This window comes from Schistocerca piceifrons, chromosome 8 (genome assembly GCF_021461385.2).
Source record: "Schistocerca piceifrons isolate TAMUIC-IGC-003096 chromosome 8, iqSchPice1.1, whole genome shotgun sequence".
Taxonomy (NCBI): Eukaryota; Metazoa; Arthropoda; class Insecta; order Orthoptera; family Acrididae; genus Schistocerca; species Schistocerca piceifrons.
This window is the reverse complement of record NC_060145.1, coordinates 90713179-90729728: the sequence shown is the minus strand read 5'-3', so window position 1 is coordinate 90729728 and position 16550 is coordinate 90713179. Positions and strand designations below refer to the sequence as shown.

General features: G+C 42.4%; 1 long non-coding RNA gene across 1 annotated transcript in view; it reads right to left on the bottom strand.

Annotated features, from left to right (window-relative positions):
- The window catches only part of LOC124711968, a 35466-nt gene extending 19894 nt beyond the window's left edge, over positions 1-15572 (bottom strand). The window contains exon 1 of the long non-coding RNA XR_007005550.1: positions 15469-15572. This is a non-coding gene — a long non-coding RNA (uncharacterized LOC124711968). The remainder of the gene's footprint in view (positions 1-15468) is intronic.
- Between the last annotated feature and the right edge of the window lie 978 nt (positions 15573-16550).

Here is a 16550-nt window from a genome sequence, read left to right as displayed (position 1 = left end):
TCCTCTGCTGTATTCCCTTCCACTTTTGTCAACAGCTGCCTAATATTCTCTCTAAAACTCAAGAGCACCTCTGGTTCATTCATATTATCCAGGTCCCATCTCCTCAATTTTCTACCTTTTTTCCATTTCTTCAGCTTTAGTCTGCAGTTCATAACCAAAAAATTGTGGTCAGAGTCCACATATGCCGCTGAAAATGTGTTATAATTTAAAATATGGTTCCGAATTCTCTGTCTTACCATTATATAAGCAGTCCAAAACCAACTCGTGTCTCTAGGTCTCTTCCACCTATAGAACCTTCTTCCACGATTTCTAAACCGAGTATTAGCAATGATTAAATTATGGTGTGTGCAAAATTGTACCAGCGGCTTTTTGTTTCATTCCTTTTCGGCAGTCTATATTCACATAACATTTTTCTTTCTCTTTCCTTCCCTGCTATCTGTCCAGCTCCATCGAAAATTAAATTTTCGTCTCACGTAACTGTCTGAATAATTTCTTTTGTCTCGTGAGATATTTCTCCAATCTCTAGATCACTTGTAGAGCTAGTTGGTATATAAAATTTTATTAGTGGTACTGTACGATTGTCGTAGCTAGCAATATTTGCGTATGAATATTGTCACGTAGACGACGGTGTAATTAGATAAATGACAAACACTAACTTCACTTAACGAAGGTTTATTCAACACTAGCACATACAGGAGCGCGGAGCAAACCGCCTCCGGCCGGAACACTTACGGTATAGATACAGCTACAGAACATTACAGTACAATGATGCTTGACATTTGTGGACGCTTCTAGAATGTACTCGAACCAAATATAGAAATTAAATTGTGCAGTCCAGGTGAGTTTTGAACTTACGACCCTCCATACCACAGTTTAGTATCGTAACCACTACACCATGGTACTACTCAGCTTCTTCTGCGACATTGCTCCCTCCTTGAGATGACAGCGTCTCGGTGTTACGTCGTCCTAGTCCGGGAACGAGTCATCGGTCCTGCATACTCCGACTCCCGATGAATGATGCTCGCCCTGGCGGTGATCCTCTTAGAAACTCTTTTGCCGCAACGCTCTTCGTCATCTTTCCGCTTGTTGCCTGTCGCTGGAGCTTCGAATTTACCCTGGGTTCCAAGATACTTGCAGGACTTCATTCGAAGGACGTGGACCGTATCTCTGATCTTTCGTCGTCTTGTGTCGGGGTCGAAATCTTCAACTTCATAAGTAACAACAGGTAACTGTCTTACAACCTTATAAGGTCCAAAGTAGCGCCTGAGGAGCATCTCAAAGAGACCGATCTTCTGAACAGGAGTGAAGATCCAGACGAGTTCACCAGGCTGGTAAACAACAGGGCGGTGACTCGTGTCAGACCTTCGGCGATCGTTTTCTTGAGGTTGCAGTGTGCAGAGTCGAGCTAACTGCCGATCTTCCTCAGCTCTGGTTAACATTGACGAACACTGATAACATGTCTGTCAAGGTCTTATTAAGGCGTTCAGTAAGACCGTTAGTTTGCGGATGGTAGGCAGTCGTCATGTGATGAGTAATGTTGCACCAATGGTTTATCTCTGTCACAAGATTCGATTGCAAAACTTACCCCCGATCCGTAATTAACGACCTTGGGGCACCGTGTTATAATACAATGTATTCCACGATGAATTTGGCTTCCTAGAATGCTTCGGCTGTATTCATGGCTTTTGTAATGGCATAGCGTGTCAGATAATCAGTGCAAACAATAATCCATCTGTTGGAAATCGTCTGAGGAGGTCAACCCCAACTCGCTGGAAAGGCCTTTCGGCTGGTGGAATTGGTATGAGTCGGCCAGGTGGTTTCTGAGGAACTGCCTTTCTCCTCTGGCACTCTCGACAGTGCGACACATAGTGACGGACACTCCTAAATAAACCTGGCCAGAAAAGTCTCTTGCTGATTCTATCGTATGTCTTAATGAATCCTAAATGTCCGACCTCAGATGTGTCATGGAATTTCTTTAGAACATCTAAGCGCATGTGTTTAGGAATCACTGGTAGCCACCGCTTCCCAAACGCATCAAAGTTTTTCTTGCAAAGTAATCCATTAACTACCTTAAATTTTCCTTTCAAATCCTCTGACCGATTTAAGGCAAGCATAATTTATCTTGGCGTCCTTCTTCTGCTCAGCAGAGAGATCCTGGAGTGCAGCGAGACAGTCACTATCTTCATCGAAGTCTTGATGGTCTTGCACAGGGTTTCTTGAGAGACAGTCGGCATCTTGGTATTTTCTTCCACTTTTGTACACTATGGTAACGTCATACTCTCGAAGACGTAGTGCCCACCTGGCGAGTCATCCTGTTGGATCCTTAAGACCTGTGAGCCAACACAGTGAATGATTGTCTGTAACAACTGTGAATGGCCTTTCATAGAGATGCTGTTTAAATCTGCACATGGCCCAGATCGCAGCAAGACGTTCTCTTTCTGTAGTTGAGTAGTTTCTCTCGGCTTTTGTAAGTGTCCTAGAAGCATAGGCTATAACCTATGCACCGATTCCATACCGACTGGGATCTGTGTATAGTTCTGTAGGTGCTCTCTCATCATACAGACCAAGTATAGGGTTAGTCGTCAGAGCTTTTCGCAGCAAATCGAAAGAATCTTGTTGAGCAACACCCCAGATAAATCTAGCATCAGCTTTTAACAACTCTTGGACTGGCTGGCTTTGATACAAAAGTCTTTGATAAAGCGATGGCAGTAAGAGCATAATCCGAGGAAGCCTCTCACATCTCTGATACTTTTAGGAACAGGAAATTCCTTTATAGATCTCACAGACCAAGTATAGGGTCATTCGTCAGAGCTTTCCGCAGCACATCGAAAGAATCTTGTTGAGCAACTCCCCAGATAAATTTAGCATCAGCCTTTAACGACTCTTGGAGTGGCTGGCTTTGATACAGAGGTCTTTGATAAAGCGACGGTAATAAGAAAATACTCCGAGGAAACTTCTCACATCTCTGATACTTTTAGGAATGGGAAATTCCTTTATAGACCTCACCTTTTCTGGGTCTGGCCGCACACCTTCGTTTGACACAAGGTGTCCAAGTATTTTGATTTCTTTGGCTCCAAAAGAGACACTTTCTTGGATTAAGTTTCAGTCCGCCTTGTTGGAGACATTTAAGAACGGCCCTCAGTCTTTTTATAAGTTCATCAAATGTCTCTGACAACACTATATCATCTAAATAACAAAGACACATTGTCCACTTCAGGTGACGTAGAAGATGATCCATCATCTGTTCAAAAGTTTCTGGTGCATTACTCAAACCAAACGGCATTACCTTAAACTCATACTGGCCCACAGGCGTGTGAATGCAGTTTTCTCACGATCAACATCATCTACTTCGATGTGCCACTGTCCCGAGTACATGTCCATGGTTGAGAAAACTTAGCCCCTTTCAGACAATCTAGTGTATCATCCATTCGTGGAAGAGGTTGAACGTCCTTTTTAGTTATCTTATTAAACTTACTGTAATCAGCACAAAAGCGCCAACTGCCATCCTTCTTCCTGACGAGGACCACTGGTGACAACCATAGGCTCTGAGAAGGCGGAATGACGTCATTCTTCATAATTTTCTCTACCTCGTCGCGAATTATTCGACGTTCCGTTGCTGACACACAGTATGCTCTCTGGCTTATTGGTTGATGGTCTACAATGCAGCCGGCCAGGGTGACCGAGCGGTTCTAGGCGCTACAGTCTGGAACCGTGCGACCGCTACGGTAGCATGGATGTGTGTGATGTCCTTAGGTTAGTTAGGTTTAATTAGTTCTAAGTTCTAGGGGACTGATGACCTTAGAAGTTAAGTCCCATAGCGCTCAGAGCCATTTGAGCCATCTCCAATGCAAATCCGGTGCTTCACTGTCGATTTGTCTAATTTGCTCTTCACCTGTGGATTGAAGCATTTAGAGAACTCTTGAAGAATCGCAACTAGCTTCTTCTGTTGTTCCGTAGTGAGGTCTGGTGATAGTCGAGCTAGAAGATCTGGTCTCGTAGTGGTAGCGCTAATTTCGCCCACAGACTGGGCATGGGAGGTTTCTGTGAGGCTCAGTTATTCTTCAAGTAACGGCTCAGCGTTTGCTACGCACATGCGTCTTGGAACGATCTGCGGTTCTCGGCGACAGTTAACTATCCACAATTCACCGTATCCGTTCTTAAACGAGACGACAGAGGCTGGAATGTCCAAGTTATTCTCCAGTGGTATGCTTCTCTTACATTCCACTACAAAATCCATAGGTTGATGCATGGCATGACACGTGACAGCTACCTTTCTAGCGCTGAAAGCAGGAATGATCACTTCATCCAGCACACATAGTCTCCAGACACTCGGATGCACATCTTCCTGCCCACAGTATCTCATCCCGTCTAGCATAATCTTCGAGTGACCACAATCTATAATTGCCTGAGAAGCTTTCAAAAAGTCCCATCCGAGAATGACGTCATGCCTACACTCTCGTAAGACCATGAATTCTAAGGCCACTTATACCCACACGAATGGCACATCTTCTTGTAGATTTCACATATTTCCCATTAGCGCATTCAGCAGAGATGTTTTGCTGTCGACGAATACGGTTTTCTGCAACTGGCGACGGTACCTCTCCGAAATGACTGAATATGATGCTCCAGAGTCCACAACATCTTGGGCTGGTCGGCCATTCATGAGGATATCGACGAAGTTTCCTATCATTTTTGTAGTGATCGACGGCGGAGGATTTTTCTCTTTGGCGGCCTCACCTCCAAGGATGGACGCACCCTTTAGTTTTCCAGGTTACGGCGGCTAGATGATCGGCTGGAGCTTCTAAACGGCGATGGAGACCTTGCTCGGCGTGTTGGGGAGCATTCTCTCCAGAGGCTAGCTTGCGGCGATGGTGACCTACGTCGTCCTGCACCCACATCTTCTTGTTCATCTTCGTCGTCCCGGAGTTCAAAAAATGTTCAAATGTGTGTGAAATCTTATGGGACTTAACTGTAAGGTCATCAGTCCCTACCTAAGCTTACACGCTACTTAACCTAAATTATCCTAAGGACAAACACACACACCCATGGCCGAGGGAGAACTCGAACCTCCGCTGGGACCAGCCGCACAGTCCATGACTGCAGTGCCCCAGACCGCACGGCTAATCCCGCGGCGCGTCCCGTTGTTGCGGTCGGCTGAGATCGGTCTGTTGTCTTCTGGCGCGGGCGTCATCAAATATTCGCCGCCTTTCTCGAAAATAGCGTACCACATGTCCCTTTCGTCCGCAGTGGAAACACACTGGTTGGTTATCCAGGGTCCTCCAGACGTCAGTCTTCCTTGGTGGCCAAACAGGATACTCACGCGGCATTGTAGGAACGTAACTTCGCTGGTTCTCGACTTTTTCACCGTTTTAAAGGGAAATGAAGGATGAGAGATTGGGTTCAATGTCTGTTCCACTTCCTCCCTTATGACCTCTTGAAGCGTCTCGGTTTTTTGTTCGCCGTGCAATCCAAGTGCCTTCTGCACTTCCTCTCTCACTATCTGACGAAGAACACTTTTTGAAATCAGTTGTTTCCTCCATCACAGACATCGATACGACGTTTGGAAGCCATTCCAACTTCTTGCGTGTAATTCTTTTTTGATGCATTTTCTCGATATACTGACAATATTTTATGAAGTCGTCTGCTGTCGAAACTTCCTTCAGGAGTAGGGCTTGATACATGTTCTCAGCAACACCATACATGAGATGTGCAGCCTTATTTTCCTCCTCCATTCTAGGATCCACTATTTTACACAGCTCCAAGATGTCGTGAATGTAGGATGCTGTAGTTTCTCCTGAAAGCTGTGCCCTGCACTTTAATTTATCTTCAGCCTTGCACTTCTATCGTTATGTGTCATCGAAATACTTGCGCAGTTCCGCCTGGAATACTTCCAAGCTTGTGAACTTCTCTTGATTGTTCTCATACCATTGCTTAGCAGTGCCCTCCAAGTAGAAAAACACGTTAGCCACACACACACGATGTCATCCCATCTGTTAAATTTGGCTATACGCTCATATACCTTCAGCCACCTGTTTGTATCTTGGCCATCGTCAGCAGAGAACCCGGAAGGATGTCTCATGTGGTGGCACACCGTTGCTGTCATCGTAACGCCCTCTTCTTCTTCTGTCTCCGGAAGATTGCGATCCGTTGTATATGGCTCGATCTCGGGTTTCTCGCCGCGTAAACGGCTGCTCTGTCGTGGCCTGATGGGAGCCACTGTGTCTTCGATAATGTGCGGTATCACAAGTTCCAATACCCAGCGTCTCCACCAGAATAATTTCATGTAGAAGACGATGTACTTAGATGAATGACGAACACTAACTTCACTTAACGAAGGTTTATTCAGCACTAGCACATACAAGAGCGCGGAGTGAACTGCCTCCAGCCGGAACACGTACAATATATAAACAGCTATAGAACATTCCAGTACAATGATGCCTGACATTTGTGGTTGCTTCTAGAATGTACTCGCACCGGATATAGAAGTTAAAATTGTGCACTCCAGGTGAGTTTTGAACTTACGACCCGCCATGCAACAGTTCAGTGTCATAACCACTACACCATGGTACTACTCAGGTTCTTGTGTGACAATATAAATAAACGGAAGTCATTCCGTGTAAACAAGTGGAACAATCAATAAATTTGTTCTTGCATAGGTTCAGCCTTGAGCAGATACAACTTTCTCTTTTTTTCCAGACATGTTTCGCTGAACTTACAGCATCATCAGTAGACTTTTTTTTTCCTATTGAGGAATAGAAAATTGCTCATTACTATATGTACATACAGAAATTTCAGTTTCTATGAAACGTATTCAAAAATTTACACTGAAGTGCAGATCTCAAGGACGAAAGTAACTTTCGCATAATGTGGCACTAACAAGTCACATAGCTCGAAGAAACCTGAACCATACGTAGAAACCACAGCTACGGCTTAGTACAGAAAGTAACTGAAAAAAATACACAATGAGACGAATAGAAGTGAATCTTTTATTCAAAGACAATTATTACAGTTAAGTCACGGCGATTTATGATGGCTCACTGGACGTTACAGAAGACGAGACATGGTTGTTAATAGATCACCACAGACGGCAGTGTATCCTCTGGAACGTGCTCCCATGCTGGTGACGAGGTTAGTACGGAGTTCTTGTGGTAGCTTCTTCCATTCCCCCCACCAAAGAGGTTAAGAGCTGGTCATGTGGACGTACAACGGACGCCACACGGACGGCCCAGTCCATTCACCGCATATCATCCGGTCCAAGTGCGCCTATACCTGCACGGTTCGATGGAGTCACGCATTGAGATCCATAAGAATGAGGTCAGGGCCGAATGCACCCCGGAAAAGACATACATATGAAAAGAGTACAGTGCCACGATAATGTTGACCCGTGAGTGTAACATGTTCAAAAATTTCGAGGTCAGTGCACTTATGCAACGTTATGACCGTCCACATTGTAACACCTGAACCACCAATACGAACGTGTTCGACGATGCTGGGCATTCCCTCATGTGGCGATAGGGCGGGCACGTAATGTGTTAACTGGTAATGACACATAATTCAAAAGTTAACTTTGTCCTCAGGTTTTGTACAGCAGTGTACTTCGTTACAACGTGCTATAGATTCGATGATTTTCTGTATTTTGCGATACAGCTGTTTTCCTTTCACTGTTTTTCATCTGGAGTCTTACCCAACGTAATGTAGTACTTTTTAAATCGAAAATTTACGACTGGAAAGTATATAATAAAATTATTTGCATGTTGCCCAATTTGTGAATACGTTTCTTAGAAACTAAAAATTCTAAATATACTGATAGTAGAGAGCAGTTTACCTGTCATTTAACAGAAAGAGAGTGAAAGACACAGTGATGATTCTCTAATTCAGTGAAATGTGTCTGCGTGAAGAAAAGAAAAAACTATGCTTGCTGAAGCCGAAAATAAATCCCTTTGTAAGCAATCATGTTTACAGATGTCAGCTTTAACCTTAACGTGAGCAAATATCCATTAGAATTCGGTTATACTGCTGGCGATAAGTAACTGTAAAAAGTAAAAACAGTAAAATACCTGGAGGTAATAAGTACGAGCGGTCTTCAATGGTCATTTAAAACTAATTCTAAGAAAAGGCCAGGTAGATATTTCCTGGGAAATTATCACGAAAATGTTATTCATGCATGGAGAAAATAGCTTACAAAACGTTTCGACAGATTCTTGAATAGTGTGCAAGGGAGACTTATAAAGGTTCTTTGTTTTTAGGGCATGAAGCGAAGTTTCAGAAAGAAGTCTGTCAGTGAGGGTCGAAGGAAGTGGTCTGACGCCGCAGTGAAGTAAGCGGTTTCGAGTGTTTTGAAAAACGAAAAGAGCGGAACGGCTGCTGTCTGTTGTTTCAGTGATCCTACACCGACAATGCAAAGGAGATTTAAACCCGTTGCACGGAATCACCAAGACGTCTATGACATCTGAGATGGGATTTTTCAAACCATGATTGGTCGTGGGGAATTTTTTGAAAAAACTGCATCCATAGTAAAAGATATCAGTCCTGGACACATCAACTGCGTGCAGACGTTAAGGATTCAGCTGTTTTAACGACAGTTCCGATAATTAGACAAATATCGTTTAGCTAACTTGCGTTATCTGAAAGAACCAGAAACATAAATCAGACCAAAGTGTTGGTTCCCAAAGCAAAACTTACTTTTCTATTATATGCTTTTACTTTAATTTTTTTCATTGTATTTTATTATATTCTACTTTTTATATACAAACGGGTTACATCGGTTTTCGAATCACAGAAACACAGTTATTTTAAAACCTAAATTTTGTTGTGTGGCCAACTTTCCCCCACTATTTTGGTAACATCTCGAATGGTAAGTGTTAGTAATTTATTTTTTGCTGTGTATCGTTTTGATTAAAAATCTTTTCCACCATTTACACAAAAACAAATGTTCAATTAAATTTGTCGCAATTATACCAATTTTAGCTTAAGTGGTCCATACTAACCATCGCTCTCCTATCTTAACTGGGTGGTATATTTTCAATTACTTCAGTAGTGTATTTCCTTACATTCTTGTCGGAAATTTATTTGCACCGTACACGGAATATGCACCGTATGTTACCATGACAACATTTTCACGTTCAGATGTTTACACCGTTCTAGAGAATCATAACAGCTGTAAGACAAATTTGTTTCAGCTGCTGTGAAAATACAAACAATTCAGCCTTTTGCGAAGTCTCTCGCAGTCTAAACAACACAGAGGGCTTTGCATGCAGTACACAGTATTCTGTAAATGGGTGTTTTTACCTGAGTGTTTATGTCATGCAACAGGGTGTGTTGCACTTCCTCATGTGTTTTGAAAACAATGTTAATGTTGTTCAGCCTGAAAGTATTTGATGACTTGTAGGAGAGTCCGCCTTTGAATAGTGTGCAAGCAGTGGGATTCTGCTTTATTTTCCGCATAGTAGTTGGTTTATTATTGATTTTTCGTTACGGTATGGGATTGTTAATAATTGGGTCATCATAGCACACGGAATGTGGACGGTACGTACACGTTACCATGACAACATTTTCATGTTCAGATGTTTACACCATTCTATAGAATCGTAACAGCTACAAGATAAATTTATTCCAGTTGCTATGAAAATACAAACAATTTACCTTTTTTTTAAGTCTCTCTCAGTCCAAACAACAAAGAGGGCTTTGCATGTAGTACACAGTATTCTGTGAATGCGTGTGTTTACCTGTCGGTGTGTTTATGTTGTGTATCGAAGTGTGTTGCACTTCCTCACGTGTTTTGAAAGCAGTGTTAATGTTGTTCAGCCTGAAAGCATTTGATGTTTTCTAAGAGAGTTTGCCTTTGAATGGTTTGCAAGCAGTGGGATTCCGTTTTATTTTCCGCACAGCTGTTGGTTTATTATTGATTTTTCTTTACGGTATGGGATTGTTAATAATTGGGTCATCATAGCCCCCTGCTGCAGCCTCACTTGCAGGGGCAGAAAATTATCTGGATCATCTCTTTCACAGCTGTGTGCTGCTGTACAACGGTGCCCACATGTGTGTGCTGTCGGGACGCTCCACACGGCAGCGCATGCCGTGCTGGACACCATACGGCTCTGAGCACCGCGCAGACACTTCTGTAATTATTCTCACCAATAAACTCTCAAATTAAATATTCTGTGTATTCTGTGTTGTTGGAGTTCCTATAACTAGATAACACGACAAAGAAGTACATTTCAGAATCATTTTTTGCGTGATGTACTTCGAAATAAGGCACAATGCACAGTCCCACAACCCACTATTTACAGCACTAACGCGATTCCCTTCGTCTTTTGTTCTTGCTGCATATCACGCATCTCCCTACTGGCCCGTGATCGTTTACTGACGATTCAGCGGTGCTTAGAAACTGCCATTCCGCAATGGATTTTCCTCGCCTGATTGACGACCTCACGATGCTTTCCTTTCCTGCTTCTACGTCTCAAAGTCCCTGGAATGAAGCTGACATCGAAACCTTCACATGTCAGACATTCAAATCGCTTCCAAATGTTGTGCGTCGATAGAATATGAACCAAAACTCAGATTTCTTTCTTTCTATGAGCCGTTGTCTAGCAAATCGAGCCTAAACGTTAGTTAAAAGTGATTAAAGAACTTTGCAGCACATTGAGATGTGGCGCCATTGAGTGACTACACTGTTCTGTCTGGCGCCACTGGCTCAGGTCTAGTATAGACTAGCTCTCTTGGGGCCCAATTGCCACTATATATGAGGAAGAGTTGGTATCTGTGCGTTGTGCCCTTAGAAGGTCTTTGCTTGCCGGTATATATACGGGATTCGCTGGCCCTAATGGATGGGCACAAAGTTTGGGGATTGGCGGAAGCGTCGAGACGAGAGGTGGTCACGAGGTCCGACCGGCTGAAGCCACGAGCTGCGCAAGGGGGGCCTGCGCAGAGCGAAGATACCGGAGTACTTCACCGGGGTCACCGTCGGCTACAAGCAGCAGCCTGACATACCGTCGGTTGGTTGGCAACATTCGTGTCGGACGACCGCTCGTGGCCTGGCTGCCCTCTTCTACCTGGCTTCCATCGGTACCACTCAGTAATGACTGCGACGCACCGTGGATCCATGGAAGTGCTTGCTGCTAAACTGCTAAAGGGGAGCAACATTCTGCAATCCTCGTCGTGATTTGTGTCATTGTCTACCTGCCCTGATTATTTTCTGGTTTGTACCCGACCCTCAGAGCTTTACTCTGTCGGCTCTTTGGTCGTAAATATAGGCCGTAGTTTTGTACTAAGACACTACTTGTCGTTTGAAAATTTGTCCCGCTATTATATTGCCTATCCTTTCTGGTTTGTACCAGATCATTAATGTTCTAATGGATCAGCTCCTGGTCTTACAAACAGCCGGAACAATTGTACTAAGGCACAAGTTGCTGTTAAACAAAACAGGGGTATTGTGGTTAGATTAAAATGTTAACCAGTTCAATTTTGATTTTAATTGCGTTTCTCACTCGTTAGTTATAATCTGAACAACCTGTTGTACTATGCTGTTCATAGCTGTGTTTGAAAGACCGAGTCATTCTTGATGTATTTTAGCTGGATCTTGTGGTTCAAATGGCTCTGAGCACTATGGGACTTAACTTCTGAGGTCATCAGTCCCCTAGAACTTAGAACTATATAAACCTAACTAACCTAAGGACATCACACACACCCATGACCGAGGCAGGATTCGAACCTGCGACCGTAGCAGCAGCGCAGTTCCGGACTGAAGCGCGTAGAGCCGCTCGGTCACAGCGGTCGGCGATCTTGCGGTTCCGCCAAGTGTGTTCTCTTGTAATAAGTGTTCACAGGTAATATCTTAAGATGTTCCTTCAGAGCGGTCTTAATAACTGAAACTCAGTTTAACTTTCAAAATATTGACAGCCGACTGTCACCAGGGCTTTGGTCAAAATAAAATTGTCAGAAGGGACGGGTTGGTATCCAGTCGCACCTAGGTTGCCGATTGAAATTAAGAGGTTGGTTGTTTTGAAGTAAGCATTATGATTGTCATACTGTTTCCTAATCTGTTTAACCTTGAAGCACAGGTGCGCACCTTAATCTTGAACCTTTCGACATACAGGATTCAAATTAAAAGTTACGTCATCTGTTTTGAGTAATTGAATCACTTTTGTCATCAATGATGCTTCTATAGTTTTCATGTGTTGCAGAAGGGCATTTAATAAGACAGACTGTGTCCAATGTGGTAGTAAACACCGCTGTTTCACCCGATAGCGGGAGGGCTGCAGGCCGCCGTCTTGTAATCATGGTCATATTGTTTGCTATTTTGCAATATAGCACTTCAGATTGCTTTTGCAAAAATTAAAAACTAATTCAACTTAAGATTTAAGGTCAAAAGAATTTTACAAACTGTTCATTTCGTTAAAGAAAATTTTATGGTTTTATATTGTTAAATAAACAGTTTGTGTGAAAAGAAAGTTACATTGGTAGATGCTCCCTTCCACGTTTTCCTTAATTCCAGTAAGTACCATGTATCACACCGGAAAAGCATAGTTGTGAGTACCTACTATGCATAGCTCCCGTGGGGAAGTTTGTAGAGTGTTAGATCGTCGTACCAAGGGCTCTGGGTGCAAATCCAACTGATGACATTCTTTTTTTACTGTATTATGCGTGAAAGTGTTATGTGAGTCTAATAATACTTCCCCATGTATGATGCAGTTGTTTCTTTATTCTACTGCTCTAATATTTTATGTTTCTCCTGTGTAACTGCAAATGTAATTATGTACCCTCCTGGTTTGCTACTTTCAACTAACGAAGAGAAAGAAGACTGCCAAAAGAACATTTCTACAAAGTCCGAAAAGTCCTTTTACATGTCAGGAAAATGTTCTCCCATATAACAGTTTCACGTGCAAGGAAAAAAGAACTCATCTGTTGGGTACGATCTATGGTACGACCACATCATGCTCTACCAATTCTCACTCGCGATATCTACAACGACATAATCATTCACAAATACACTTTTCCTATATCCATAGGTCTGGTGTTACTTTTAATTACCATTTACGCATGTTCCCCTCGACGACAGCACATAGCACGAACTAAATCGCTCTTTCTGTTGATACTCTATCGACATGCAACACTTAGTACCGATCTGGATGTCTGACGTTTGGGGGTTTGGATGTGAGAAGAAATTCGGCCACTGAATTATTCTTTCCGGTATCCGGCTTGCATATGACATTGATATTTAGGACTCATGTCTCCAAGCACTGAAAAAAATTCTATTTGTACTATTTCAGTGGTTTGTGTTTACATTCCGCCGAGCTAAGTAGCATGTCGTTTTTGTCTACTGAACCTATAGACTCGTAGTAATTCAACTCTAGTTCTGATTTAAATTTTTCGTTATTAGTTTTGCTATCTATTTTCACAGCTGATTTCACTGAAATCGTCTGATTGTGTGTCTTTATAATATACCAACCATTGTTGAATACTTTTCACTTGCGATGTGGTCCTTATCAGGTTGGACCAACATGTGACAGAGTGTGTACATTAAGAGTGGCAGTGTGGCTTGTTTCATTGGCTAAAGTTTATAGCAGTAATGTTTCTCTCAAAGCATATTATTACCATATGGCTTAATGATATTGATTCTTATGTCAGCTAAATTTAATAGAGTAAATGAGAAAAATAGTGCATTAAAAATGCCTGTTGTCATTTTAATTATGCTGTACTTCTTCTGTTCATATGCTGTTGGTAGGTTAATATTGCTAGACTACAATGAAATTTTTTGAGGGAAAGAGTTGATTTGTAGTACATTGTAACTTGTGATACATGTAAATAGAGAAAACTGTGACTATTCATTTTTTTTTAATGTTCGTTTATTCCTTTAATTAATTTTCTGACCCGTTCAGCCTCATCTTCAGATGGTGTACGTAGAAATCACAAGTTTATTTCCGTTGGGTGATGACTGGGTACGCTACGGAAATCAACACGTAAGTTCCAAGTGTACCATTAAAATATGAGGCTAGAAAGTTTAGAAAACTAATTGGTGGAATAAACGAACAATTCAAAAAACGTGGATGATTGCAGTGTTCTGTATTTATATTCAGTACACAGTCACAGGCTCTACAACACGCGAAATGCATAAGCTTCATTTGTAATTAGTCTTTACGAAGAACACTTGTCGTGTAGTCAACACAATTTTTTATACCTGTACCAAGTACTTCACATGAATTCGCAGACTATTGGTGTAGATGTGGAGGATGGAATGTTCAAGGAGCAGAATTGGGGGAATAGAATGAAGGTTTAAGTACTATCAACGTTTTATGGAAGGTTTTTAGAAATGATATTGTGCAAAATTGAGTATTTCAAGCTTTATTTGTAGCCATTTTGAGTAAACTTGTTGCATATACATTGAAATTTCAACATTTATGGGGCAACAGAAAACTTCTCCGGGTCAAGTCTTCAGCAGCAGGTGACCTGGCCACGGGATACAGGTCACGCGAATGTAAGACCACCACCTGGAACATGGAAGTGTTAGATTCAGACTGTTTGTCAGTGAAACAATCATTACATAGTTTTCTAGTTTCGTCAGTTTTTACTAGTGTTTCTAGTACCTGTTTCCCATAATTCACCATACCATTTGACAATTGTTAAGCGATATATGTCTGCTCTTATACATCAGAAATATAAATGAAAGACCGTCGTCACACAATACGAATGTGAAACATATAATAATCAAATTTAGTTAAGAACTGTGCATTAAGCGAAACTCTTAGTTGCAAATCTTGTGTGTGCTACAATTCTAATTTTAATTCTCTTTCTAGGAGCTGTGTCATTATGTCAGTTTAACGTAAATTGTCTGGTTAGATGTAAGACAGGTCCTGGCGACATTAATCATGTTAGGATAAATAAGATAAATGCTAGGTTGGAATGACTATTGACGTAAAATCGGAAATATTTAGCCTGCACGAAAAGATTTACGTATTAATTTTTTCCACTTGCTGATGTCGGGTCGAGAGACAGAGATGTCAGTTGAAAATCAGGCCTTCTAAATTCTATTATGTAACTATGTGTGAATTGCAGCATAATTGACGTTGCTCCTCTGACTAAGAAACATGCGAACTCATGAGCAACACACTTTAGTTGCAGTATCGAGAATAGGGTACAAACGTTTGCAGAGACGGAACAAAATGGAGACTTAATGCTGAATGAGAAAGAGTTTGGAATGCAGCCCTTAATGGTGTTATACATTAAATGAATTCATAATTGCGAATGAGGACTACCATCAGCTGTTGAATGGAATGGCGACAATGAAAACTTGTATCCGGCCGGAACTAGAACCCGGATTTTCAGCTTATCGCAAACGGTCGCCCCACCATTTGGCTATCCGTGCACGACCCTCTGCCAGACCCAAACTTCCATACGTCGAAAGAAGCTTCCCATCGTAATCGGAATAACACAGGCACCGCAGTATCGTATCGAGTCGTGTTGGGTACTCACCGCTGGAGGGCGGGCAGTACTTGAGCGTGCAGATCCAGGCGCCGCCACTGGAGCACGTGCACCAGTTGCAGCCGTCGTACTTGCGGGAGCCCGGCGTGCAAGCTGCAACAGTACACACAGCGCTGCTGTCACACTTCGCCGCCACTTGGCACCTCACATACACAGCAGTTCATGGAGCCTAATATATGGCTCACATACTAAATGTGCCGTTATGTTGATAGACGCGATGACATGTTACAGAAATTACAATTCTATGGTATAAATGGAACAGCATATGAGTGGTTTAAATCATACCTACAGAACAGAAAGCAGAAAGTTTCCTTATATGGGTCAAGTGATTTAAATAAGTTTGCCACTTCATCTAACTGGGGTGAAATTACATTAGGTGTTCCACAGGGTTCAATCATGGGTCCCCTTCTGTTCTTGATATATGTGAACGACCTCCCCTCCTATCTGAAACAGGATGCTGAACTGACACTGTTTAAAGATGATACAAGCATCATTATTAATCCAGTAACTCATATAGCCTAATATATGGCTCACATGCTAAATGTGCCGTAATGTTGATGGACCCGTTCCCCGGCACTCGCTACACGAACTATTCTTTCGTGTCAGTCCACTTACATGAGATAATTACAGAAACTTCCCAATAGCTACACTACTGGCCATTAAAATTGTTAGACCAAACAGAAATGCAGATGATAAACGGATATTCATTGGACAAGTATATTATACTAGAACTGACCTGTGATTACATTTTCACGCAATCAGTACCCAGAGTAACCACCTCTGGCCGTAATAAAGGCCTTGATAAACCTGGGCATTGAGTCAAACAGAGCTTGGATGGCGTGTACAGGTACACCTGCCCATGCAGCTTCAACGCGATACCACAGTTCATCAAGAGTAGTGACTGGCGTATTGTGGCGAGCCAATTGCTCGGCCACCATTGACCAGACGTTTTCAGTTGGTGAGAGAGCTGGAGAATGTGATGGCCAGGGCAGCAGTCGAACATTTTCTGTATCCAGAGAGGCCCGTACAGGACCTGCAACATGCGGTCGTGCATTATCCTGCCGAAATGTCAG